The 26,232-nt window shown below is 51.0% G+C and overlaps 1 long non-coding RNA gene across 1 annotated transcript in view; it reads left to right on the top strand.

Annotated features, from left to right (window-relative positions):
* The window catches only part of LOC138247342 (uncharacterized), a 320,752-nt gene that overhangs the window by 253,233 nt on the left and 41,287 nt on the right, over nucleotides 1-26,232 (top strand). The gene's annotated exons all lie outside the window — the stretch shown is intronic.

Below are 26,232 nucleotides of genomic sequence, written 5' to 3' on the forward strand. Positions count from 1 at the left end.
TGTTGGAACATTATGGCCCTCATTACAACCCTGGCGTTTGGTGGTAAAGCAGCGGTAAAACCGCCAACAGGCCGGCGGTAAAAAAAATTGAATCACGACCATGCCGGAAACCGCCAACATAGACAGCCACTTTAACACTCCGACCACCACGGCAGTACAAACAAACAGCATGGCGGTCACCGCCAACAGACAGGCAGAACACAATGTACCGCCACACTATTATGACAGGCCAATCCGCCACCTTTTCCGGGGTGGATTCAACGCGAACAAAAACACAGAGGAAACAGGACTTGGATGGGGAAACACTCACCTCTACACACCCCACGAGGAACCAGGACGCCATGGAGCCTGAACTCCAAATCGTCCCTGCGATTGTCTTCCTGCTCCTCTACCAGGAGCACGAACGATGCTGGCGACGACCACAGTGAGTACTGCACCTACAACACAGGGGAGGGGGAGGGAAAAGAGAGTGACACATACATGCAACACCCCCACCCACAACAACATACACAGCAATACATGCTGCAACATTACATTTACACCCCCCCCCCTGGAAGAACGCAATGACAAAAGGAAATGATTGTAACCATTGTAATCAAGATTAATCCATTAGTCAAAAATGTATATACACTATAAACAATTATGTACACCAAGAATTCAAGTCCAGGTACTGCACCTATATAGTCTGTGGCCCACTGGGCCCAAAATGCATGGGCGAGGTCCACACTCGATACCCGTTCGAAACGGAGAGAACACTGCAGGGGCATCAGATCGAAATAAAACAGGCACCTCAGTGGGAAGGGAAGTGGGGGCACCTCATCTGGATGAGTGCAAGACGCTAGCTCCACGAGGGGGCTCCATGCCCACTGATGTATCCTGGGGAGTGCAAAGCCACAGTCTCTCATGTCTCTCCAGTGGGTGGTTTGCCCACTGCCTTATCCTGGGGAGTGCAAAGCCACAGTCTCTCAAGTCTCTCCAGTGGGTGGTTTGCCCACTGCTTTATCCTGGGGAGTGCAAAGCCACAGTCTCTCAAGTCTCTCCAGTGGGTGGTTTGCCCACTGTCTTATCCTGGGGAGTGCAAAGCCACAGTCTCTCAAGTCTCTCCATTGGGTGGGTTGCCCACTGCTCTATCCTGGGGAGTGCAAAGCCACAGTCTCTCAAGTCTCTCCAGTGGGTAGTTTGCCCACTGCCTTATCCTGGGGAGTTCAAAGCCACAGTCTCTCAAGCCTCTCCAGTGGGTGGTTTGCCCACTGCCTTATCCTGGGGAGTTCAAAGCCAGAGTCTCTCAAGTCTCTCCAGTGGGTGGTTTACCCACTGCTTTATCCTGGGGAGTGCAAAGCCACAGTCTCTCAAGTCTCTCCAGTGGGTGGTTTGCCCACTGCTTTATCCTAGGGAGTACAAAGCCACAGTCTCTCAAGTGGATAACATTCTCAACTGGTTCTGGAGGGGGCTTTGTGCCCAGAGTGCTTCATCCTGCCAAGGACTGAGGTAGTGGATGTCTTTCTCCACTGGTTCTGGAGGGGGCTTTGTGCCCAGAGTGCTTCATCCTGCCAAGGACGGAGGTAGTGGATGTCTTTCTCCACTGGTTCTGGAGGGGACTTTGTGCCCAGAGTGCTTCATCCTGCCAAGGACTGAGGTAGTGAATGGGACACTCCACTGACGGTGGTGCAACGTGCAAGCTGCCCAGGCCCCTGGAACTGACCACCAGCCTCGTACGAATGACCACCGGGGATGGCAGCCATGTCTGTGGTGGTGCCACTGGCTCAGGATGTTGCGGGCCGCTGGCGGTGCTTGCAGCTGTCGTTGTTGCGGCAGTGCTGGTGGCGGCCACACTGACTGCCGTGCTGGTGGCTGGTGGCTGGCTCACTGACTACCGTGCTGGTGGCTGTCTCACTGACTGCCGTTCTGGCGGCGGTGTCAGTAGCGGCGGTGCTGGTGGCGGGCTCACTGACCGCGGTGCTGACGGCGGTGTCAGTAGCGGTGGTGCTGGTGGCAGGCTCACTGACTGCGGTGCTGCTGAAGGGCACAGTGTCTGCGGTGCTGGTGAAGGGCTCAGTATCTGGGGTGCTGGCGGCGTTGTCCGTGGCGGCGGTGCATGTGGCGGTGCCGGTGGCGGTCTTCTCCGAAGTTGACTTGCCTTTCATTTTCAGGCCCTTCCCCACCTTGGATGCTGGCGCAGCTGTCCTGCCACTTCCAACAATTGTCTTGCCTGAGCCCTTGGTGGCAGGTGTTTTGGCCTTCTCCCTCTGGGATGTGGCCAACTTTTTCTTTTTAGGAGGTGGGGGAATGTCCTTGGTCTCACTCCTTGGGATACTGGCAGCCCTGTTGCTTGGCACACCCCAAAATCCGGCTATTCCTGGCACCACTGTGCCCGGTAATGTGGTGGCTGAGGTGCTGGGTTGGGACCTGGAAAGGCGGGCCCTAGGGGACGGACGGGGTTGGGGAGGTGAAGGGAAGAGGTCAAGGTTTGACAGGAAAAGTTTTTTAGACACACTGGGACGGGTAGATGGAGGGGGTTTGGGAGTGGAGGAAGAGGTAGTGGTTGTAGGAGGTGTTCGTTTGCTGACTTTGGGTGGAGGTGCATGGGCTCGAGGCTGTTGTGAGGTGGATGGCTGTTGGGTGGGTGTGTGCCTGCGTTTGTGTACTTTGGGAGGAGGGCTCACAGATACACTGGGAGAGGACACAGGGGATGTGTGAATGGTAGTGGGGGTGGTGAGTGCATGGGAGCGGTGTGTGGTGATGACCGTGCTGGTGATGGAGGTAGTGGCTGAAGATGTAGTGCATGCAGGTGTGAGTGGAGACGTGACAGGGAGGGAGGAGGGAGATGTGGAGGAGGGGGGACACAGTGGAGGCAGTGGATGTTGGTATGTGTGCATGTGTATGATGCTTGTGTGAGTGCCTGTGGGATGTGTGGTGCTAATGTTTGCCAGAGCCACCCTTGTGTGTTGAGGTGTGTGCATGTTGGTCTGATGGTGTGCTTAGGATAGGCTGAGGTACAGGGGATTGGGTCTGGGTGGAGGAAGTTGGAGGGGGGAGGCTGGACACATGGACAATGGCTGCCATCAGTGCTGAGGCCAGAGCCTGAAATGTTCGCTGTTGGGCTGCCTGACCAGAATGAATTCCCTCCAGGTATGCATTTGTCTGTTGCAACTGCCTCTACACCCCGGATGGCATTCAGAATGGTAGACTGCCCAACAGTGAGGTCAATGGCCTCCTCACTGAGGGCAGCAGGGCAGACTGGGGCTAGGCTGAGGTGCCTGGGGCGAAGGATATGCCTACCATCCTGGGTGAGTGGCCACGGGACACACGCTGAGGGGCTGCTGGGAGGGCGTGCTTGTGGGGGGGTGGCGGCTGTACCTGTAGATGCGGTGGGCACAGAGGGGCCTGCCACCGCAAGGGAGCTCCCATCAGAGGAGGAGTCAGTGTCGCTGGTCTCTGCTCCTGTCCGCACCGTGGAGCTCCCCTCGCCCTCCGTCCCACTGGTGACTTCAGACTCCATTGTCTCGCCCTCCAGGGCCATGTGGGATGCAGCTACCTCCTGCTCCGGTGGCAATGCTCCACCATCTGATGATGCTAATGCACACAAGAACAGGGAGACCACATAAAGTGGGGGGGGGGAGATAGAAGAAAGACATGTTCAGTGCATGCAATACCACCATCGTTGGCGGACACTACAGATGCAGCAGCCCTCTGCACCCCGCCATGCACTTAGAATTCCCTAATTCATCACAGGGACATGGGGTACATGGCCTATGCCCAATTGCTGCACACTTGGAAGTCACAAGAGCCTGACTAGGTGTAGATGGCTCTTAACACTGGTGGGGTTGGGGTGCCACTTAGCCTGCCTCCCAAAGGGTCCTTGCCTAGAAAGCTCGCCCTAGCCTAGGGGAACCCACTGCCCACATCCCCCACCCAGACACCTCCAATGCGCGCAGAGTCAGATGATGTGACGGTACTCACCCCCTTGTGGCTGCTGTGATGCCCTCAAGCGCCCATCCAACTCCGGATACGCCACCGCCAGGATCCGGAACATCAGGGGGGTCATGGTGCGACGGACACCCCTCCCACTTTGGGAGGCCATCCCCAGCTGGGCCTCCGCCGTCTTCTTGCTCCAGCAGCGAATGTCCTCCCATCTTTTCCGGCAGTGGGTGCTCCGTCTGTGGTGGACCCCCAGGGTCCAGACGTCCTTGGCGATGGCACGCCAAATATCCTTCTTCTGGTGGGCGCTGACCTACAGGAATAGTACAGGGGAAAAAGAAAAACTTTAACCGTCCGGACCGTCACAGTCATTGGCCCACGTTCCTACCCTTGCCCTGACGCACATACATTCACCGTCTGATCATGCAGGCCTCATCCCTCCGTATCTTCCATCCACACCACTCCAAACAGGCATTGCCCATACAGCATGCTCACAGTGTACTCACCTGTTTGTCTGGAGGAGTGCAGAGTAGCGTGTACTGGGGGAGGACCCCATCCACTAGTTTATCCAACTCCTCCGATGTGAAGGCAGGGGCCCTTTCCCCAGACACATGAGCCATCGTCACTTCCAGACTGAGGTCACAGCAGCACTTGCAGTGTAGGTCCTCTCCTGTCGAAGATCAGGTATCAAGTGAGTGAACAGTCAGAAAATGGCGGTCACGTCTGCAGCGGTGCGTACCATCACCGCCGGCGTACATCGTCATTGACTCCTGGGATCCATAGGGTCCAATGTTAACCAATTCAGGATTGCGACGCGGTCTTCGACCGCCTACCGCAACGGTGTACAACGCCAGCGCAGTTACCTCATATCCCCTTGTCCCACATTACAGGTCAGGCAGCCGCCATTTCAGGGGGCCACATGGCATTACTTTTAAATGCGTCACACATATCTAGGCCTTGCATACACACAAAGACAGGCACATAGCGTATTGACAAATGTGTGCAATAAAATTGTTTTTTTACTACCTCAGTGTTGGCTGACTCTGTGGTTGCTGTTCTCATCCATAGGGCACGTCCGCTGGGGCAGGTGAGGAGATGGCGGCATCCTCCGGTATACAGACCGCTGGTGGACCTGTCGACAATGGAAGAGAGACATGTAATAGTCACCTACAGACTTGATCGTGCCACAATACAGGAACTGTGTGCCCAGTTGGAGCCAGACCTGAGGTCAGCTATCCGCCATCCCACAGGACTCCCCCCTCTAGTGCAGGTCCTGTCAGTACTCCATTTCCTGGCAAGTGGGTCTTTTCAAACAACAGTGGCCATAGCATCAGGGATGTCCCAGCCTATGTTCTCAAATGTGTTGTCCAGAGTGTTGTCTGCCCTGCTGAAACACATGCGCAGCTACATCGTGTTCCCTGAGGTGGAGGATTTGCCTACACTGAAAGGTGACTTCTATGCCCTGGGACATATCCCCAACATCATAGGTGCCATTGATGGGACACATGTGGCCTTGGTACCCCCCGCAGGAGTGAACAGGTGTACAGAAACCGGAAGAGCTATCATTCAATGAATGTGCAGATGGTGTGTTTGGCTGACCAGTACATCTCCCATGTGAACGCCAGGTTTCCTGGCTCAGTGCATGACGCTTACATTCTGAGGAATAGCAGCATCCCTTATGTGATGGGGCAACTCCAGAGGCACTGTGTGTGGCTAATAGGTGAGGACAAGGACCCTATACCCTGTGAATAGTTGTCTGGGGTTGTCCCTAAGGGTTAGTGTGTGTCTAACAATTGTCCCTCGACATTTGCAAGTGACTCTGGTTACCCAAACCTGTCATGGCTCCTCCCCCCAGTGAGAAATCCCAGGACAAGGGCAGAGGAACGCTACGAACGCTACAACGAGGTACATGAGCGAACTAGGAGAGTAATAGAAAGGACCTTCGGCCTCCTGCATATGACAGGTGGTTCTCTCTACTACTCACCAAAGAAGGTGTGCCGAATCATCGTGACCTGCTGTATGCTGCACAACTTGGCTTTGCGACGACAGGTGCCTTTTCTGCAGGAGGATGGTCCAGGTCTTGTGGCATCTGTGGACAGTGAAGAAGAGGAGGCATAAGAAGAGGATATCGACAACAGAAACAACGTGATCCAGCAATACTTCCAGTGAGACACAGGTCAGAAGACATCACTGCCTCCTACATCTGATAAAAATGTTAGACCCATCATATGTCTGTCACTTTCACCCAGTGTATGGACCCTGACCTGTCACTTTGCCTTTCCATTTCACAGATGTGGGTCCCACTGTGTGACCTCTGCTATGTTACCTCATGGACTAGAGCAGTGTGACATAGGTATGTTGACAATACAATGGACATTGCTATTTTCCTCAGTTATTGCAAATACACATTTGTGAAAGCACAGACTGACTCCAGATTGTTTTGTGGTTCAAGGGTGTTTATTTAAGTGCAAAATAGTGGAGAGGGTTGTAAAATGGTCAGGGTTGATGGTGGAGGAATGTCCATGGCAGAGTCCAGTTATTAGTCTCACAGGTGCATTGTCCAAAGGGGCATAGGAAGTGGAGCTAGGGCAGTTTAAGGATGGACAGGGTGACAAAGTGGGACAGAAGGATGACATTCTGGGTGGTCTAATTTCTTGGCGGGGGTCTTGGCATTGTTCTCTGTCTCAGGGACCGTTTGCTGGTGGTTCTCCAACTGCAGGGGGTGGGGTGCTGGTGTTGTAGTCCTGTGGTGGTGCCTCCTGTCCACTAGCGCCAGCGGAGGTGGTGGGCAGTTCATCATCCAGGCCAGTGCCAGGGGCCCCTTGTTGTGCCACAGTGTCCCTCCTGGTGTTCACAAGGTCCTTCAGCACCCCTACAATGGTGACCAGGGTGGTGTTGATGGACTTGAGTTCCTCCCCGATCCCCAAATACTGTTCCTTCTGCAGCCGCTGGGTCTCCTGAAACTTGGCCAGTACTGTTGCCATCGTCTCCTGGGAATGATGGTACGCGCCCATGATGTTGGAGAGGGCCTCATGGAGAGTGGGTTCCCTGGGCCTGTCCTCCCCCCGTCGCACAGCAGACCTCCCAGTTCCCCAGTTTTCCTGTGCCTCTGTCCCCTGTACCGTGTGCCCACTGCCACTGCCCCCAGGTCCCTACTGTTCTTGGGTTTGTGGGTTTGCCTGGGTTCCCTGTACTGGTGGACACACTGCTGCATGATGTGTCCTGGGGACAGAGGTATGGGCCCGCTGGGTGGGTGCTGTGCTGGTGTTTCCTGAGGGGGGAGGCTCTGTGGTGGCTTGTGCCAGTGTGAGGGGAACTGACTGTCCCGAGGTCCCAGATGGGCCGGGCTGGTCATCTAGATCCAGTTGGACAGAGCTGCTGTCATCACTGTGGGCCTCTTCTGTTGGGGGGGGTGGACATGTCTGGAACCTCCTGTCCGGTGACGTTGGGTAGGTGTCCTGCAGGGGAGTAGAGGCATGATTATTGCATCTGTGTGCCATTGTGTGCAATGGGTTGGTGACCCTGTACCCCAGTCTTACATTTCTTGGATTGCACTGCAGATTCTCAGAAGATTGCCACAATAAAGGATGGCCCTGTGATTTGTAGGAAGGGCAAAAAGTAAGGGTGTTAACGCCCCCAATTTTTGGGTGTGTCAGCTTAATTGTTGATTTCACGCCGATTGTGGTGTGCAGGGCTGTTGTAACTGCAGCGTCTGTGGTTACCTTTTCTTCTGCTTCGGCTATCATTTGATTCGTTATATTTGTGTGTTGCTGGTGGTGTGGAGGGTTTGGGAAGGACTTTGTTGATTTTGCCATCCAGTGTGTAGACCCCACGCGGTTGGGATCCCTGATCCGCTTGCTGTGCCCTCTGGGTTCTTTCCATGGAAGGATCCCCATGTGTGCGCCTTGCATTGGTCTGAATAAAGCTGGCTATTGCTGTATTCTTGTTCCCATGTTCTTTTCCGGTGTGTGGGGCCGGGGCTGTATCTATAATTTATTCCAGAACAGTCCATCTTCTCCATTGATGGAAGCGGTGTAGTTGCTTCTGGGGTTATAGACTGTGTCGCGGTTATGGGTCCTGTGCGGTTGGGTTCTTGTGCGTCTGAGTCTCCTATTGTGCTTTTCGGGCCCAGTGCCCCCATGATCTTGTGTCCGGTTTGTTCTGCTTTTCCTTCTTCTTGCAGCCTTATAGGATTGTTCCTGGGCCGTGGGGGCGGCCGCTGAACTGTTGCGGTTTGTGACTTTGAGTCGCCTAGTTGGGCGGCTGTATGTTGCTTTTGGTTTGCCCTGGGGTTTCCTCCTGGTGAGCTGCGATTGCCGTGGCTGGAGGGGTATAAGTATTTACGTCCCGACTCCATCACCATTTTATTGTGCATTTTCCTGAGGCATTTTTTGTTTTTCCTGGAAAATACAGGGATAAAGGGGCTATTTGTGGCTGTGTGTTCCTGCTTTGAGTCTTCGACTGAAGATCCTAAGCCTGTTCAGGACTTGCTGGGCTTGCTGGACTTGCTGGACTTGCTGCATCCTGGTTGGGATGGATGGATGTTCTTTTTTGTGGGTTGTTTGTGCCTTGCGGGCTCTGTAGGAGCTGCTTGACGTTTCCCCACTGGAGCAATTCCTGCTTTAGATCTGTCACTAATGTTGACATGACTGATGGCAGTTCTTGGAGTTTATCTAAAATTGGGCTACAGTGACACTGGTATGTCAGATTTACCTTGCCCTTGTCAGTCTCCATGTGGGACTGTGCTCTTCGAATGAGCATGTTTAACTTGTCCAGCTTATTGTCTATTGCCATTGTGGTGGTTGCCAAATTTTGCAGAATTTCGATTTGAATAACTAATTTATCAGTATTAAAGATCGTTGCATTGGTTATGGACGTCAGGGTGCTGTTTAGGGCTTCCCAACCGGTCCGCAGGGCATCCTTCATGTCCATGCAGCTGTGGTTGTGGGTTTGTGCTGTTTCAAGTGCCTGTTCCCCTATAGTGCTGGAATGTTTAATGCTTTTTTCTATGTGTGCGAGAAGGGTGTCCTCTCCCCCTTTCTCTATACACTGCTCCTCTTTTTTGTTGAAGACCTCCTCTAATTCGTCCTGTGTAAGTGTGGCCTCCCAGCAGGGGGAGGTTAAATGTTTTGCTGAGGCTGGACCTGGTGATGCTGGTCCCGGTTTTTCCTGGTTACCCTCTGTGCAGTTTTCATTGGGAGTGTGGTTTCTGGGTGTCCCGGCCCCTCCCCTGCCTTTTATCACTATGATAGGAGACACAGGAGGTTCCCACTTTTGAGGTTTGATGGAATGCTTGAGTGAATTGTCCTAAGTAACATGGGAGGGTTAAGTGTTTAATGAGCTTGGGCTGGACAAGTCAGGCATGGATTCTTGTGCCATTTTACTCGGGTGAGCGGTTTCCCAGGAGGTGCCCTGTGTAATGGCACTATCGCTGAAGGATCTTCCATTTGGCTGTGGTCTTGGGAATATTTCTCCTGAAAAGGGTTTGCGGCAGACATTATTCCCCAGTGGTGTAAAATACTTGTCAATTCCTTGGCCCCTAGTGCTTCGGCACCCCCCCTTGTCCCTGCTTATGCTCCCCGGGGGTACACACCTTAGACTCCTCAAACTCATTGGCGCGCTGGGGGTCGGCCTCTATTGCTGTTCGATGTCTCCTACCGCGCTTCATCTTTCCAGCGCCCTTCTTGTTGGGCACTGCTTTCTCTTTTCTCATTAGGTTTTGGAATCTGTCGTGGGCACTCAGGAGGAGGGAGCTGCATGTTCTCATAGTCTTTTGCTGTTTCTCACCCACTATAAGTGTCTGTTGGTTGTGGCTGATAATTTCGCTGCTAATTGGGTATCTGATGATGTGGCGGCGCATGCACCTTGATTCCTGGGGTGCACCCCACTCTGGGCTGCTGATGGGCCGCTGGTGGGCTGCTGATGGAGTCGTCTGAGCCTCGGGATCGGGATCCTGTTGAGCCCTGCTGGTTGCCCTACTGCGCTCTGGCCGTAGCCCTGGTTGGGACCTGGGTGCCTGGTGGGGGGGCCCGCTGGCTGGCTGGCTGCTGCTGCTGCTGGGGCCGTAGGAGCCCTTCCGGATCCTGCTGAGCCCAGCCCAGCTGATGCTGTGATCTTTTTGTAGCCCAGGTTGGCCCTGGTCCGTCCTGATGGGGTTTTGGAGAGGGCCGGTTGGCTCCTGCTGTGACCTGCTATGACCCGTGGCCTGGTCCTGGGTCCTGGCTTTGTCATGTGACCTGGGTGTCCTAGATGTCCTGGGGCTGAGCCCCCCCCCCCCCCCCGGAGAGAGCAGCTGGCGAGCGGGTCTCCGGCCTCGCCACAAGCCGCACCCAGACCTAGCTGGGCCACTTCCGTGGAGGGCTGGGGCACACTCTTAGCGGCAGCCACCTTTGGCAGCCGCACTCACGCTGTGCCTCACCTGCTCAGACTCAGCCTCACACTCTTTACTCCTGCCCCTACTGTGCTCTGATCCAAAGGATGGGAGGCTAGGGGCTGTGGGGGGTTGTCTTGGAGGCTGTGTGGCCCTGTTTGGGGCTGTTAAGTTGTTGGAGCGTTCCACGGCGTCCAGCGCGGCCCGATCTGCTTCCTTGCTGCGCTCGCGTGTGACGTGCTCCAGTACGTTCTCACGTGGTTTGTGAGCATTTATTTATTTATTTATTTAATGCGTTTTTATATAGCGCGGACTTTACCCGAAGGTGTCAGAGCGCTTCACAATAGGCAAAGTAAAGATACAAGAGGAGAAGAATTACAAGTGAGCCTGTTACAAAAACAAACATTACATTACATGAGGCAATAGTGATAATTGTGCAAGTATCAAGAGCAAAAAAAATACACGAGGTAGCAAACGATACGTTACGAAAGGAAAAAGTGACGTGTGCAGGTTACAAGAGCAAATAAAGTACGAGTAGAGGTAAAAAAACTGCAATAAATGGTAGACACTCAAAACACTAAAACAATAGTTACGTTACATGAGGCAGTGGTGGCCGTTGTGCATGTATCAAAAGCAAACAAGATATAAGAGGTAGCAAGTGATACGTTGTAAAGGAAAGGTGCCGTGTGCATGTTACAAAATAGTACAAAATACAGGTAGAGGTATAGTACTGCATTAAATGGCAGATACTCAAAACACAAAAACACCCTGGGAAGGCACTTCTATAGGCATGGAGAACAGAATTTCCTATAAAGGAAGGACTTTCTTCAGAAAACAGGGCTTGAATTAAATTTGGAAGTGTCTTTGAAGGAGGAGAGCTTTGAGGTCAGTTTTGAAGGCCTGGGAAGAGGTGGTGGTCCGAAGCTGTGGTGGAAGTGAGTTCCAGATTCTCACTGCGTTGCCTGAAAAGGATTGGGCCATCGATCTTTCCTTCTTGAAAATGGGAGGTTCAAGCAATAACTTTTCTGCATTACGTGATGGTCTGGAGCCCCCAGAGAGTTTCAGTTTATTCACCAGGTAGCGAGGGGAGGAGGAGTGCAAGGCTTTGTGGGTGATACATGCAGTTTTGTAGATAGATCTTGCCTCTATGGGAAGCCAACGGAGGGTGGATAAAATGGGTGTGATGTGGTCGCTTCTTTTGGCCCCATATATGAAACGAGCTGCTGAATGTAGAATAGACTTCAGGGGGGAAAGGTGGGATTTGGGAAGGCCAGTAAGAAGAGAGTTGCAGTAGTCCAATCTGGAGAGAACCAGCGATTGGACCAGAGTTGTAAGGTCGTGTTCCGGGAAGAAGCGACGAATCCCCCAAAGAAGGCGCAGTTAGTGTCGAGCAGACTTTGCAATGGAGTCGATGTGGGAGAGTAGATTGAGTTTTTTGTCGAGTATGACACCAAGGGATTTTGCGCTCTCGACAATGATGGGCTTATTGTTCATTAGATTGATCTGATCCATCCATGATTGCACTGGGGGATGAGAAAGTGAGGAGGAGAGGAGGAGGAATTCTGTTTTGGAGGGATTCAGGATCAGTTGATGAGTTGACATCCAGTTTTGAATGGAGTCGAGAGTAGAGCTAAGGAAGGAGAGATCGTGAGTGGAAGCCACCTTAAGGTAGATCTGAGTGTCATCCGCATATAGATGATAGTGGATCCCGGATTTACTCAGGAGATTTCCCAACGGTTCTAAATAGAGATTGAACAGTGTGGGTGCAAGTACGGAGCCTTGAGGAACACCTTGACTGACCGCTAGAGGAGCTGAAAGACTGTTCGCTATTTTGATCATTTGGGATCTATCAGAGAGGAAGGAGGCAAACCATTTGAGCACAGTGCCCTCCATGCCCATTCTCTGTTGAAGAGTGTTAAGGAGAGTGTTGTGATTGACAGTGTCAAAGGCTGCAGAAAGGTCAATAAGAATTAGAAGAAAAGACTCCCCTGAATCGAGAATCCGCAGCGCGTCATCAATCACTAGCAGCAGGGCTGTTTCAGTGCTGCAGTTTTGAATGAAGCCGGACTGGAAATTGTCAAGAAGATCATTTTCCTTGATATGGCGAGAGAGTTGTTTCGCTACACATTTTTCTGTGATTTTCGCAAGAAAGGGTAGGTTAGTGATGGGACGGTAGTTGTTGAGGTCGTTCGCATCAGCGGTGGGTTTTTTAAGCAGAGGAGTGACCTGCCCAGTTTTGAAGGGAACAGGAAGGGAGCCTTGACTGAGGGAGAGGTTCAACAGAGTGGTCCAATAGGAAAGAGAATTAGTATAGAAGTCAATGGCAATGGCACTAGGGATGGGGTCAAGAGAATGGTTAGAGGGCTTTGTATCGATTGGATGCATTTAAGGAGAGCCTCGTCAGAGATGGGGTCAAAGTTTTGCCAAATGGTTAAGGATTTGCGCTCCTCTGTAGGGGTAGGATGAATGACCTGATCTACAAGTGATTTTACCTTTTCGTCAAAGAATACAGCGAATTCCGCTGCTTTCTTTGTTGAATCTTCCAATTTGGAGGTTGGGGGAGAGCTGTTTGGGTTCTTGATGAGGTCGAATAGTTTTTGGGTCTATTTTTGGCTGAGTCAAGGAGGGATTTGTAGTGCGATGCTTTTCCAAGGAAGATGAGCTTGTGGTACTTGGATCTTGCTGAACGAAGCGTGGCCAAATTTTCAGTGGAGGGCGCTTGTCTCCATTGTTTCTCAAGGGCTCTTAGGAAATTCCTTTCTTCATAGAGGGATTTGTTGAACCAAGGTGCTGAGGGAGTGGGCCTTTTCTTTTTGCTTTGGAGAGGAGCGACATTATTGATTTCGACTGCAAGGACTGTGAGGCATTGGGAGGTGAGTTCGTTAACATCTAGGTCCAGGTCTAGCCTTGGAAGTGATAGCAAAGCAGAATCACAGAGGGTACTGAGGTCAATATTTTTAGTGTCACGGAACCAGGAAGTAGCCCTCTTAGGCTGGCCAAGAGTTATAGAGTGTGATAGGTGAAGAGAGAATGGGATGAGGAGGTGGTCCGACCAGTCTACATGAATAGGGGTAGCGATAGTCAGCAAGCCTGCTTTAGAAATAACAAGGTCCAGGATTGAGCCTTTAGAGTGTGTTGTTTCTGTGCAGTGTTGGATAAGATCGTTTGCAGAGAGGAAGGTGGCCAGCAAATTCGCATAGGTGTCTTGAGGCGAGCCCCAGTGGACATTGAAGTCACCCATGAAGATTTGATTGTCACTTTGTGTGTATTGGTCGCTGATGCAGTCCGTGAGTTCCTCCATAAACGAAGGGCTGCTACCAGGCGGGTGGTAAATAGCATGGAATCTGAGAGGTGAGCGGAGGTGCAATTGAAGCTCAAGAGATAGGCATTAAAAAGTGTGGAAGGAGCTGTTAGGAAGAGCCTTAAGTTGAAGGGAGTTTCTAAAGATGACTGCAACACCTCCCCCAACTTTGTCAATTCTGTCATTTCTAAGTATAGAATAGCCTGTGGGTACAAGGAGATCAAACATAGAGTGAGAGGTATCGTTGAACCAGGTCTCTGTGAGGAAGAGCATGTCAATATTGTGCAAGTTGATGGTATCGGAGATTTCAAGTTTGTGTTTTATTGCAGATCTGCAGTTGTGGAGCGGACAGCGCAGCTCTGACGCAACTGTTTTGGTGACGGGGGCACTTGGGCTATGAGGGGTGATAGGGATATTGTACTTATATGAGGGCGCTCGGGAGGGTTTAGGTGGGCGAGTGGTTCTGACAGAGGAGATGGTTGGAATAGTGTAGATAACAGGGTTACTGGGAAGTGGAAGTGAAGGAAGGGTGGCGTTCGAGTGCTTGTGTGGATTTGCAGACGACAGGCTATGCTTAGCTATAATGGGGTGTGGGGGTGAGGTGCATCTCGTGGAAGGGTGAGTGTTTGCCAAAGGAATTGAGGTGTGTGGAAAAGTTGAGATCTTGGAGCTTAAAACTAAAATGGTAGCTTCAAGTTGGGAGATGGCGGTGATTAGAGAGCCTGGCTTATTTTCCAGAGAGAGTAAGGAAGAGCACGGCATGTTGGGTGGCTCGATGGAAACAGGAGGGGGTGCACTAGGCAGTGTACGGCAGGGAGAGGTGGGGGAACGGGAGGGGAGTAGGGGTATAGGGTTCAGAGGTGGGGAAAGGTTTTGGATGAGAGCAGGAGTTGGCGTGCCAGGGGTGAGAGGAGAGTTGTCGTTGTTGGCGTTGCAAGAAGGATAGGAATTAAGGGCAGAATTAGGGGGCGATAGGAGAGGAGTGGGGCGGTGGGGCGGTAGGAGAGGGGAGGAGTGTGAGGAATCATAGGGATTAGGGAGGTTTGGAAGGAAGGGAGGGGAGGGGGTTGGATAGGTCCTGGTAGCTAAGTGAGGTGGCTGTGAGGGAGCGGGTATCAGGCAGAGTGGGGGGGATTGGGAGAAAGGGAAGTTGAAGAAAGGAAGTGATTCTGCTCGGTCCGAGGGAGGGAAGGGGTTACCAGGGGAGGAAAGGGAGTAGCACAGCATTGCTGGAGGAGAGTGGGGAGGGAGAGAGATGGAATGTATTTGTGGGGAAATCGGGGTACATAGTGAGGGGAGGAGTGGGCGGAAAAGCAGAGAGGAGGAGGGAACAAGGGGAACGTAGGGAATATAGACAAGGGGAGAGGGCTGGAGGAGAGGTGGTCTAAGGAGGGGGGTGGCCGGAAGGGATAGGGGGGAGGAGATGAGAATGGAGTGCCGGGACGGTGCAGAATGGACGAGGAGCGTGTTAGCTACAGGTAAGGCTAAAGTGAGGAGGGTAGGGGCATACTGTGAGGGGGGAAGAATGGGAGGGGAGGTCCGAGGGGAGAGAAGAGGGTCGACCTGTGCCTCCCCAGGGTGCAGCCTATTGGAGAGTGGGGGGTCAAGGGAGGAGAAAGGGAGTAATTGGTGGAGCTAGATGGAGAGTCAAGGGATAGCCCGGTCGCAGGGGAGGGGAGTAGGGAAGGGAAGAGGCGGTCAAAGAGAGAGAGACAGGTGTCTTTGGCTTGGATCATAACAGTACCGTTGTTATAGAGTGAGATAGTGAGGGAGGCGTTAAAACCCGCAGAGGGGGAAATTTTTAGCTGTTTCCCATGAGGGATAGAGGAGGAGGAGGTGATGTTAAAGGAATTGTAAAAGCTGATAGACCAAGAGGGTATGTCGTGCGTGAAAAAAATTAGATCGTTTTTGAGCCCCCCATACCGACCATTGTAAAACTGATCGACAAAAAGGGAATCGGGGAAACATTCAATGGTGTTATGCTTGAAACGTTTTGCTGCAGCTTTAGTCAGGTTAGAAGGGTAGATGATTTTGTAGCAATTAATTCCAGACTTAATTCGAGCGGTGGCCATGTTGGGAAATTGTGGAGGAGGAGGGTGGTGGGGATAAGGGAAGGGTGTTACTGGACGGTGGTGGTGAGGAGAAGTATGAGGGCAAGAGGGGGGCACATAATCCAGACGTCGGGTGAAGGAACCTGAGTTATTGTGGAGACATGAAAGTGAGGCGATTAGGGATAGGTTGTTACTTCAGAACAGGGCTGATTCAACAAGATAGGACTGAAGATGGAGTGGTGTAAGAGGAAAATCACTGTACTTATCATCCTGAGATATAAACCACATAAAGCACAGCATCACAATAGGTATCAAACGCATTGTACGCCCAAAATCACAACAGTCTAATATTAGACACTTACCTCCTAAGTATCACCAGCATTATGGGCAAAAAGCACAGGGTGGAACATAATTTCACTAGCATAACCCAAAGTATGCAAGACAACCTCAAAATCATAAAACACAATTTAGAGGTAGCCAGAACAGGGTCTGAAAATCAAACTACAAGAAATACATTTCCTAGCACCACAAATACACAATGGGGCCTGGCGCCCTACAAACCACCAGGACCCCCTGGTCAACTGGCCAACTCAAAGGGGCTCAAATGCCCTGTGTCCAGAATGTCGGGGCTGCTGCCAATGCAGCGAAAGACCAGCGTGCGTACTTGCGCAAACCTAAACGTTGCAACTGGCACTAAGTGCTGCACAGCTGTGAAGAAATGGTGCAAGGAGTGCATCTCACTCCTAACTCAGACAGAACTACCTCCAAATGCCCTAAGAGTCTAGAGGAGGATAACTTTCGTCAGTTCACCCGTTGGGAGAGGATTTATCTGCTCTTATTGTGCAGCTGTTCCCACCATTGTCTCCAGCTTACTTTATATATAGAGCAGCGGACGAGAACAAAAAGAACGTATTCAGTCTTTTAACATTTCTTTTAGTCCTTTATCTTCAATTTCTACTGGTGTTGCATAAAAAGCAACCAGCGTGGTTCGTGCAGTACCGCATATCGTCCAGATAACTTCTTCAGGGAAGTATAGAAGAATGATGTGACCTTGATGTCTCAGGCAAGAGAAAAATAATTGATGTCTTTAGTCCCTCAAAATAGAAGTCTTTTCCGGTATTGGAAATATAAATGATGTCGAGGCTGAGTACTTTGCTGTATGAAACCTTCTCGTTTATGGATACACTGATGCGTGTCAGGAAGACTTGCGAATCCGGAGGAGGGTTCAGTGCAATACCGAGAAGCAATAAACAATACCCAAGTAAAACAGCTCATACGGGCCTCGGAAAATGGCCGCGAAAGAGTGCTGGATACGCTCCGCATCTAAAACGGGGGAGGGCGATGTAAAGAAACTGCCCCGTTAGGTAGACTGCTACCCGCCACCCCACTCTCACCCCGCCACGGGGGTATCAATGAGCTGTTGCTCCCACGAAAGGTCGAACGGACAGGTGCCCTGCGCGTAAACAAACAAATCAAAATCTCTTCAAACCCCTTGGAATAGGTTCTCAGCCTACAGGGCTAGGCATGGCGTCAGGGGAATGAACCCCCTTGGTTCAGTCAGACACGGCTGTAGGCAGCTCCTCCTCGGGATCAACAAGTACACTCCCGCTTTCAAAACATCTACCTGCGAATGACAAAGACTCGGCAGCACCCTACCTCACGGCTCGCCAACAAAAGAAGAGACCCACAACAGTGGTCTATTGCGGCCTTGAAGCCGGGGACTCGCGTAGATTCCTACCCGAGCGATTAGCATCAGGCTTCCTAACCGAGGCCGGGGATCCACGATGACAAATCGGAACAGCCCTCAAGTGCCTCCTGCCCTCTCCCCCACCCGTGATTCCACGGTACGGTACCACTCTGTTGTGTGTCCACGCGATAATGCTCCAGCAGCAGCCTTACCACCTTGCTGTGCCCGTTTCTGGCGGCGATGATAAGTTTACTTCCCCATATGCCTCACTTCGCTTTGCGCCACATCCTGAAATTCCACTATTCAGGATTCTGCTCGCCCGCTCGGAGGAAGCCCTGGCTGGGCTGGCGGGGGAGCTGCGGGCCCTCAGACCCGGGCCGGAGGTGAGGTGGGAGGCGTCCGGCCTGGACCAACTGCAGGGCGCTACCGACCTGCCGCCTCTGCCACCAGGCACAGATGAATAGTCCGTCCTATATAAACGGGGGCGCGGGATGTCCCAAGGTGTATGCAGCCTCCCATCCCGCTCCGGTGGTGGGTCCAAAGCTCCGCTCCCTCCCTGCCCGCCTGTCCCTCTCTCAGGATGGATGCCATGCTGAGTCCGTCGCAGGGCACCACTCCACTACACACCACTACATGCAGACAGGAGGCGCCAGTCTCGGAAGGGGGACAAATAGCAAGGATGTAGTGAGGTGCATCACCTAGCATGCCTCTATCCTGCAGTCTGCCTCTTCTCTGTTCTCCATCCGTTGTCCAGCTTCATGGCATACTTCCCGTGAAGATGGTAAGGAAAGGCCTCAGCAGCAGAAGAGGACCCGAGGAAAATTCTGAGTTGCCGAAATCTTCCGGTTAACATTGTTATGGAATGATTGAAGATGAAAAAACTCTTATTAGCTCTCTATGTGGAATGCCTCTGCTTCCAACACTTTCAACAACCAGCTTCCACCTGCTTTTGCTGTCATCCCTTGCCCGTCAGAGCCAACCATATCAGGGCTGCTTTATTCTAGGCCCTGTTACAGCTAACCTGCACCACATGTCAAATATAGAACTTTCTCACTTAAATTACAAAATACATGACATCACGCTAACGAGCCAATCATCATCTCTGCTGTTCTCTTTCCATCCAAGCTGTGATCTCTAGACCTATGTTCAACATCAATGTTGTAACATTTAAAAGCATCAGAAAAGGTAAACTGGAAATGGGTTTTCAATAATATTGCAACTATGAGAATGTGAGCATTATTAAGACATAGGAAGAACCTGCTTCAGAAATCTTTGAAAATTCATGCACTCATTACTGAATGCTGAGTTGCCATTCTAATGGCTGACTCTGTGCTATAAACAGCGGTTGTCCTGGTGTGCAACATGCCTTAAAGTAAATTAAAAAGCATATGACGTGGACAGCGTTCACCGCGTCATACTGTTTTTATTTACTTTAAACCATCTTCCACAGCAGCTCAACTGCTATGCAACATGTAAAAAAATATTGACAAAGCCAATAGATTTCACATAGGTAAAACCTACTGGCTTTGCCAATGCTTGTTCTTATTGTCCACATACCAGTTAGGAAAGGCCACATACAGAGACAACGGGCATGATTTAGAGTTTGGCGGTGGATGTTACTCCATCACAGACGTGACAGATGTCCCGTCAACCACATTGCGATCCCATTATTGCCTTTGGCGATCAAAATATGGCGGACGGTTTAACTGTCACCTTTATTACGGAGTAACCTGTCTGCCAAACTCTAAATCAGGCTGTGGTCTGGCTTGGCTTTGGCAATTGACGGGGGTATCTACCTTCTTGGGTGATCTATGTGCCATGGTTTAAACAGGCATTGGCAAACCCAACAGGTCTCGTCTATAAAACATATTGGCTCTGTCAATGTTTTTAGCCATTTCAAACTACATTGCGCCTGCTGTGCACCAGGGTGAAAAAAAAAATGACCTAGTAATGTGGCTGCCACTTCATTTTGTAAGTACGTGCATGTTTTCAACACACATGCATAAACTTACAAAAGGCAATGTTTTGTCTTTTTACTTACAGATCTGAGATGGATCTGTAAATCAATCAATCAATATTTTAGAGCGCACTATTCACCCATAGGGTCTCAAGACACTGAGGGGTGTGTCCTCAGAGATCAGTTGAAGAACCAGGTCTTGAGGTCTTTCCTGAAATGAGTCAGCGATGGTGACTGTCTGATGTGAGGAGGAAAGGTGTTCCAACCTTTTGCTGTCAGGTATGTGAAAGATCTCCCTCCAGCCGAGGCCTTCTTTATGTGGGGTACGTTGGCGAGTGACTGCTGGGACGAGCGGAGAGGTCTGGTAGGGGAGTACCAGGTGATGCAGTGGTTGAGGTAGCTGGGTCTGCTGTTGTGGAGGGCTCTGTAGGCGTATATGAGGAGTCTGAAGTTGATCCTCTTCTCTATGGAGAGCCAGTGGAGGTTTTTCAGGTGTTCTGTAATGTGCTCTCAGAGGAGGATGTTTAAGACAAGTCTGGCGGTGGTGTTCTGAATTTGTTGCAGCTTGCTCAGGTTCTTCTTGGAGGTTTTGGCATAGACGCCGTTGCTGTAGTCAAGTCTGCTCGTGATTAGGGCGTGTGTCACAGTTTTCCGGCAGACAGTGGGTATCTATCTGTAGATTTTCCGTAGGAGTCGGAGGGTGTGGAAGCACTTAGAGGCAACAGAGTTGATGTATCTGGTCATGGTGAGCGTTGAGTCGACGTCTGGCCAAACATACATGTGCAGTGAGGGGGGGTGCTATGCACTCCCCCTCACTGTTCGTCACCCCTGTGGCCCTGCCCCTTTAACAAACAAAATAATAATATTATTGTTTTATTTGTTTAAGGTTTTGCAGCTTCTGCTGCTGGCAGGGTGGTGACCCTCCTCCGCCCTAACGAAGAAGCTGCCCTGGTGGTGACTGCTTTCATCCCGTCCCTGAAGTTCTTCTTGGCTGTTGAGGGTTTCTTGGTCAGGGAGATGATCAGCTGGGTGTCATCAGGGTAGGAGACAATATTAATGCCGTAGTTCCTGACCATGGGGGCGAGTGGAATCATGTTGATGTTGAACAGCGTGGGGCTCAGCGATGATCCTTGGGGTACTCCACAGCTGATGTCAGTTGGTGCCAACAGTTGTGGCGGGAGTCTGACTTTCTGTGTTCTCCCTGTCTGGAAGGAGTGTATCCATCAAAGAACATTGCTGCATAAGCCTGTTGCATGGAGTCTAGCGCATAGGGTACGGTGAGTCACTGTGTTGAAGGCGACTGAAAGATCGAGTAAGATGAGAGCTGCTGTTTGTCCGCTGTCGAGGAGGGAGCTAAAGTCACCTGTGGCGGTGAGCAGGGCAGTTTCAGTGCTGTGGTTAGTTTTGAATCCTGATTGGGAGATGTCCAGAATGTTGTTGTCCTCGATGTGTTGGCATAGCTGAGTGTTTATTGCTTTCTTGGCGACCTTAGCTGGGAAGGGCAGCAGCGAGATTGGGGACGTAGTTCTTGAGGTCCGTTGGGTCGGATGTGGGTTTCTTAAGAAGTGGGCATATCGCGGTGTGATTTTAGTCTTTAGAGTAGGTTGCTGACTTTAGGGAGCAGTTGATGGTCTTGCAGAGTTCGGAAGCGATCGAGGTGCTGGCTGTGTTAAGATGTAGTGGGGGTAGGGGGCGGTCGGGGCTCCAGACTGGATGCTGCTCATGATGGAGTCGGTCTTTAGAGGGGCCAAAACGTGCAGAAGTCGTGGGGGTTTGGAGGATTCTGACAGGGGTGTTGTTGTTGAGTTCAGGGAGTCTTGCGGTCCAAAGCTGTCATAGATGTCTTTGATCTTCCGATGGAAGAAGGTGGCCAGTCTGTCACAGAGATCGTGAGATAGAGCAATGCTAGTGGTCTCGGCTTGTGGTTTGGCAAATTCTTTGATGACGTTGAAGAGTTCTTTAGTGTTGTGTGTGGTGGAGTTGATGCAGTCCTGCAGGGCCGATTTCCTGGTGGATCTGATGAGGGCGTGGTGGGATCTTGTGGAGGATTTGAAGGTTGCACAGTCTTCCAGGGATTTGCTGTTCCTCCACTTCTTCTCCATCCTCCTGCATGAGCGCTTTGATTCCTGGATTGCGAGGGTGAACCAACTGGCTTTCTTGGAGGAGCGTTTCCCTGTGGTCGTCTGGAGAGGAGATACTGTGTTGGTGCAGTCAGTGACCCATTTGTGGAGGTTGGGTGCTGAGGAGTTGGCATCTGTTGTGTCGGGGTGGTGAGTTGCTGAGGGTGTTCCTGAGTTGCTCCTCTGAGGTCTGGTTCCATTTCCGACAGGAGGGGTGCACTGAGTGAGTATGTGCTGTAGGCATGGAGATGGAAAAGTGGATGCAGTGGTGGTTGATCCAGTGTAACAGGGTCAACTCGGTGACAGTGACGTTGCTGCTGGTGGAGATAATGGGGTCAAGACTGTGTCTGGCTGTGTGTGTTGATGAGGTGACCAGTTGCTTGAGCCTAATTGTGGCCAGGTTTTCGAGTAGTGTTGAGATGTTGTGGTCACTGAGATCATTGAAATGGAAGCTGAGGTTGCTGACGAGAATGTAGTTGCTGGAGGTGAGTGTGTGGGGGCTATGAAGTCGATGATGGCATCGCTGAATGCTGGGCATGGTCCGGGTGGTTTGTAGATGAGGATGCCACAGGTGGTGGTCTTAGGGGTGGTGTGCACTTGGAAGTGGAGGTGCTCCATGAGGGGGGTGAACTCCTGTGTGTTGATCCTCAGTCGGAGGGTGGTCTTGTGGGAGATGGCTATGCCGTCTTCTGGTCTGGATGAAGAGCAGCTTTTAGTCGCTGGGGATGGCCATGTCCAGTGCGGATATTGTGTTAGTCCATGTCTCAGTGAAGAAAGCGAGGTCCGGGCGAATGATACCTATCAGGTCTCAAATCTCCGCGGCATGTTTGTGCAGGGTGCGGCCGTTGAGGAGGATGCACTTGAGGTGGACTGGAGTCCGTTCTGGTGCTGTGAGGTCTGGCGTTTGGCGTGCACAGAGAGTGAAGTCGCAGCATGGCAGGAGAAAGGTCCGTGGGTGTCCTTGGGGGAAGCAGGGTGGCAGGTGCTCCGACGTCCAGAGTTCGGTGCGTGGAGGGTCCTGGCATCGTATCGGTGGATGGTGCGGGATCCAGGGTTCGTGGCCCTGGGCACGGACGGGCGCAGAAGGGCTTGCCTTTGGCACGCCTTCAGCGCACCATCAGCACGGCCACACAGCAGCCACCCTGAAGAAGGGTAGGGGGATTGGTTAGCTGGGAGGCAGATGGGTGGGAAGCGCTACAAGGGCAGGGGGTGGGCTGTGGGGGCAGCAGTGGCAGGGAGCGGGGAAGCATAGGAGCAGAAAAAGAGTGAAAGGAGAGAAAAAGAGAGAAAAAAGGCAAAATACAGAAAAGGGCAGACAGACCTGACACAGATGGCCACTAGACAACCAGGGATGAGGTGCAGGCAGGTGCCTGCGGGGGGAGGTGGGCCTCAAACACAGAGACGGCAGGCTCTGTGAAGAGACCGCAGCAGCAGCGGTGGCCACGCAGGAGGGAGTGACGGACACTGGCCAAAAGGTAAGTAAATCGGTAATCTTCCTCCTCAGTTTGCCTCTTAACTCGAGAAAGTTAATTAATAAAATATTTCTTAAGGTCAATATATAATATTTGAAAGGGGATGGTGTCAAATACTGTTCGATGGTCCCCTTGACCAACACTGATTCATGCCCTCTCATACAGGCTATGTATTTCTGAACAAACATTGCTGGAAATCCTCGAGAAATTCACAATATCAGTTATTGGATTACCAACATGATAAGGTTGTCACAGCCCGTACTCATGCATCTGTAGCCTAATAGCAAACCTGTTTTTAACTTTACAATGCACGATAGACTCAGAAAGGGTGGTGTGGGCAATATGCCTTTGTAAGAATCAGCTCGGTGCATCTCAGGTGAAGTGACTCCCCCCAGTATACTGTATTCTAAATGAAAACTTTCCAAGTCCCATGGACTGAGCGCTTAAGGTTTATGCTGTTAGCTACATCGCTGTGAAATAATTGGGGAAAGTGTGCAGGAAGAGAGCGGAAGCTCGCGTAGTAGCCTGTGTCTTTTGCTAGCATCCTCCTAGCACTTCTGAGACCGCGAAGAAAACCTGGCCAGTGACACAACTCACTGAGTGTGAACTCACATTACATATAACTCACACATCCTCTCTCATTTCAGTAGGACATATCTATTTTTTCACATTGCTTTTAAGTAGTCGCGCAACATAGATTTAAAAGATCGTTTAAAAGAAGATTGAACTTCACTCACTAACTATCGCTTCACTTATGTAGCACTGAGATGCTATAGTCAGGGTAACCATGGCATAACAAACTGACTTTGCTCACACTGGCTGCATTACTCTTTTCAAAATATGCTGATTTCTTTTTGTTAATTCGAAATATGATTTTTTTAGTCGTATTTATCAATCAATTTAAACCTTGAACGTTCATTATAACGTTTCAGAGGACAGCCATTGGCTCATCGATTCCACATTGGTCTGTAACAGGTTGTTCCACCATAAGTAACAGTGTGGCACCATCATAAAACACTGCAGTGAAGTCACATGATAAACTACGCAAGCGGCCCCATATCACCCTCTACACAACTCCTTAAGGCATTGGCATAGACCTCCATAGCATGCTGTGCCACAGCTCCATACCACAATATACCACAGCTCTAAGGCAAAGTGCACCTGCAGCCCTGTAATGCTGAGTGACTGCTCCGTAACACACAGCTCCGTTCTGTACCACAGCCCCATAACAATTGCTCCATGTAACCCTGAATCAGCAGGCCTCTACCTTATGCTCACTCACGCCTCCCATGATGTCTCTCATCTAATCCCACCTGTCATCAGAAAACCCCATCTGTGCAGACCCCTGAGGATAGCAGTGGTCACAGTGGGAAGGCACGGTAGCCTGCAGCTCAGATTTGTACTTGACAGGAGTGTGGGAGCGGTCCCACATGTGACTTCCTGACAGGGCCCTTACCAAAGGACACACACACAGAGTCAGCAATGTTACATTATTTCTCCTTTGAAAGCACGTGCTTTCCATGTGTACCTACAACCACTAAAATGGAGTTCTGGGCTTAGCTTGGTCAGTAAGATTGAGGGATGTGAGCTTCAGATTTTCCAACAATCACGCTGGCACATAATGTTATAATACTTCATAGGACAAGCAGGATGCAAGAGAGGGGCCTAAGGGACAGTGGAAAGGGGGAGGAATGCGGATTGGTAGGGGTACTAAGTGAGAGAAAACACAGTACTTTGTAAAACAACCAACATTTTGGAGACTTTCAAAACAGAGAGGGGGAGTGTGTGTATGCATTTTTGTCTGTGTATACAGTATATGAACATTCCTGTTGAAATCCATCAGGCACCTCACCATACCGGACTGAAAACACCTGTACCCAATTATTTACCAGCAAATACATTTATTTAGGGGGTTAACACGCCAAACACCCCTCTGAAGCTACGTCCCTAATGTCAATCTCTTTCCTGAGCCTCAGCGGGACTGATTGCGAGTCAGGTGTTCTCGCGTGAGATACCACCACTGGTGTAACAAAAGGCAAAACACAGCCACTGCGGTACGAGAGGTCCCAAGCTCCAGGGGGCCCTCAGCACAGCACCTGGCCTGAGTAAGACCTGGGGGGCTCAGTTTCATTACGCCTCTGGATACCGCTCTCTCTAGTCATGGCTGGTCTGATGTTCCTGCATTGCTTTTCCTGGCTGTGGAAACTCTGGATCTTATTTTACCCGCCAGGAAATCTGACAGTAAGATCACACGATGCTTCCTCTGTAGGAGAGGCAAGTCCATGTCACACTTTTTCGCTAGCAAGTGGGGAGCGGGCAGGGCTCTCTCTTGCCATAACTCGACTACCTTGTCTGGTCTGAAGGGATCCTTCCTTGGAGGTGTGGCCGTTAATATAATTTCTAGGTATCTGAACCCATGGTGTTACACAGCTGCCCAGCACAGGGCCTGACTGATGAGCAAGATTCTACACAAACAAACTGTGCCATAGCCCATAACACACTGCACCTCCAATGTCTTACTACACTGTACCCCAGCTTCAGCCCTTTAACAAACTGACTGAAGTCCCAGACTGCACGGCGGCCCAGTACTTCTTAACAAATCTGCCTTATTATTTGTCATACAGAACCTGTTATTCATTCAGTGAATTGGCTGCTTTTCAAGCGTTTTCCGATGTTTTTCTAGCCAATTTATTGACTTTCCGTCCAAGCGCACACGCATTTCATGCTAACTGGCCTCAGAGTTTTGACAATGATCGCTTCCCCCCTCTATGCGGCATTACATATTTCTTCTCTTAATGAGGGCCCAGCTTTGGTGCTGATTGAACCCGTAAGATATTCCTCGCCTGTGGAGTGGCGCTCGGGCTCTGCTTCCAAAGGCGGGTTCATGTGGTTTCATTTTATGGGGTTGGCAGAGTGGAGCCGGAAGGTTCCAGAATCAGAAATTATATGTACTGTTCTCGAAGCGGAAGGGCCTTGCAGACCACAGATAGCGTTTCACACCCCCTGACTGGGTGTGGTTTGAAGCTCACAGATAGATTACAACAGGCCAGAGCGCTTGCGCGCGTGACCTAAAAATCTAGCCTGATCAAAAGTGACTCATTAAATTATTAAATTGCGATTCCTGTGCGATCTAGTGAGGCGACGCTCCTCCCCCTTAGCGGAGGAGCCGTCCCGGCCTGGTACCTTGAAAATTTGTGGCTGCTGACATGCCGGATTCTGAAAAGCAGGACTGTCAGACTCAGGCAGGCAAGGCCTCCGCATCAAGCCCATGCATGTGCTCCCTCAGATGCGGACAGAATATTACCAATCACTGCATCAGTTCAAAATCTAGGCTAGCCATACAGTGATTAGCCATG

Source organism: Pleurodeles waltl, chromosome 7 (genome assembly GCF_031143425.1).
Source record: "Pleurodeles waltl isolate 20211129_DDA chromosome 7, aPleWal1.hap1.20221129, whole genome shotgun sequence".
In the NCBI taxonomy this organism is placed as follows: Eukaryota; Metazoa; Chordata; class Amphibia; order Caudata; family Salamandridae; genus Pleurodeles; species Pleurodeles waltl.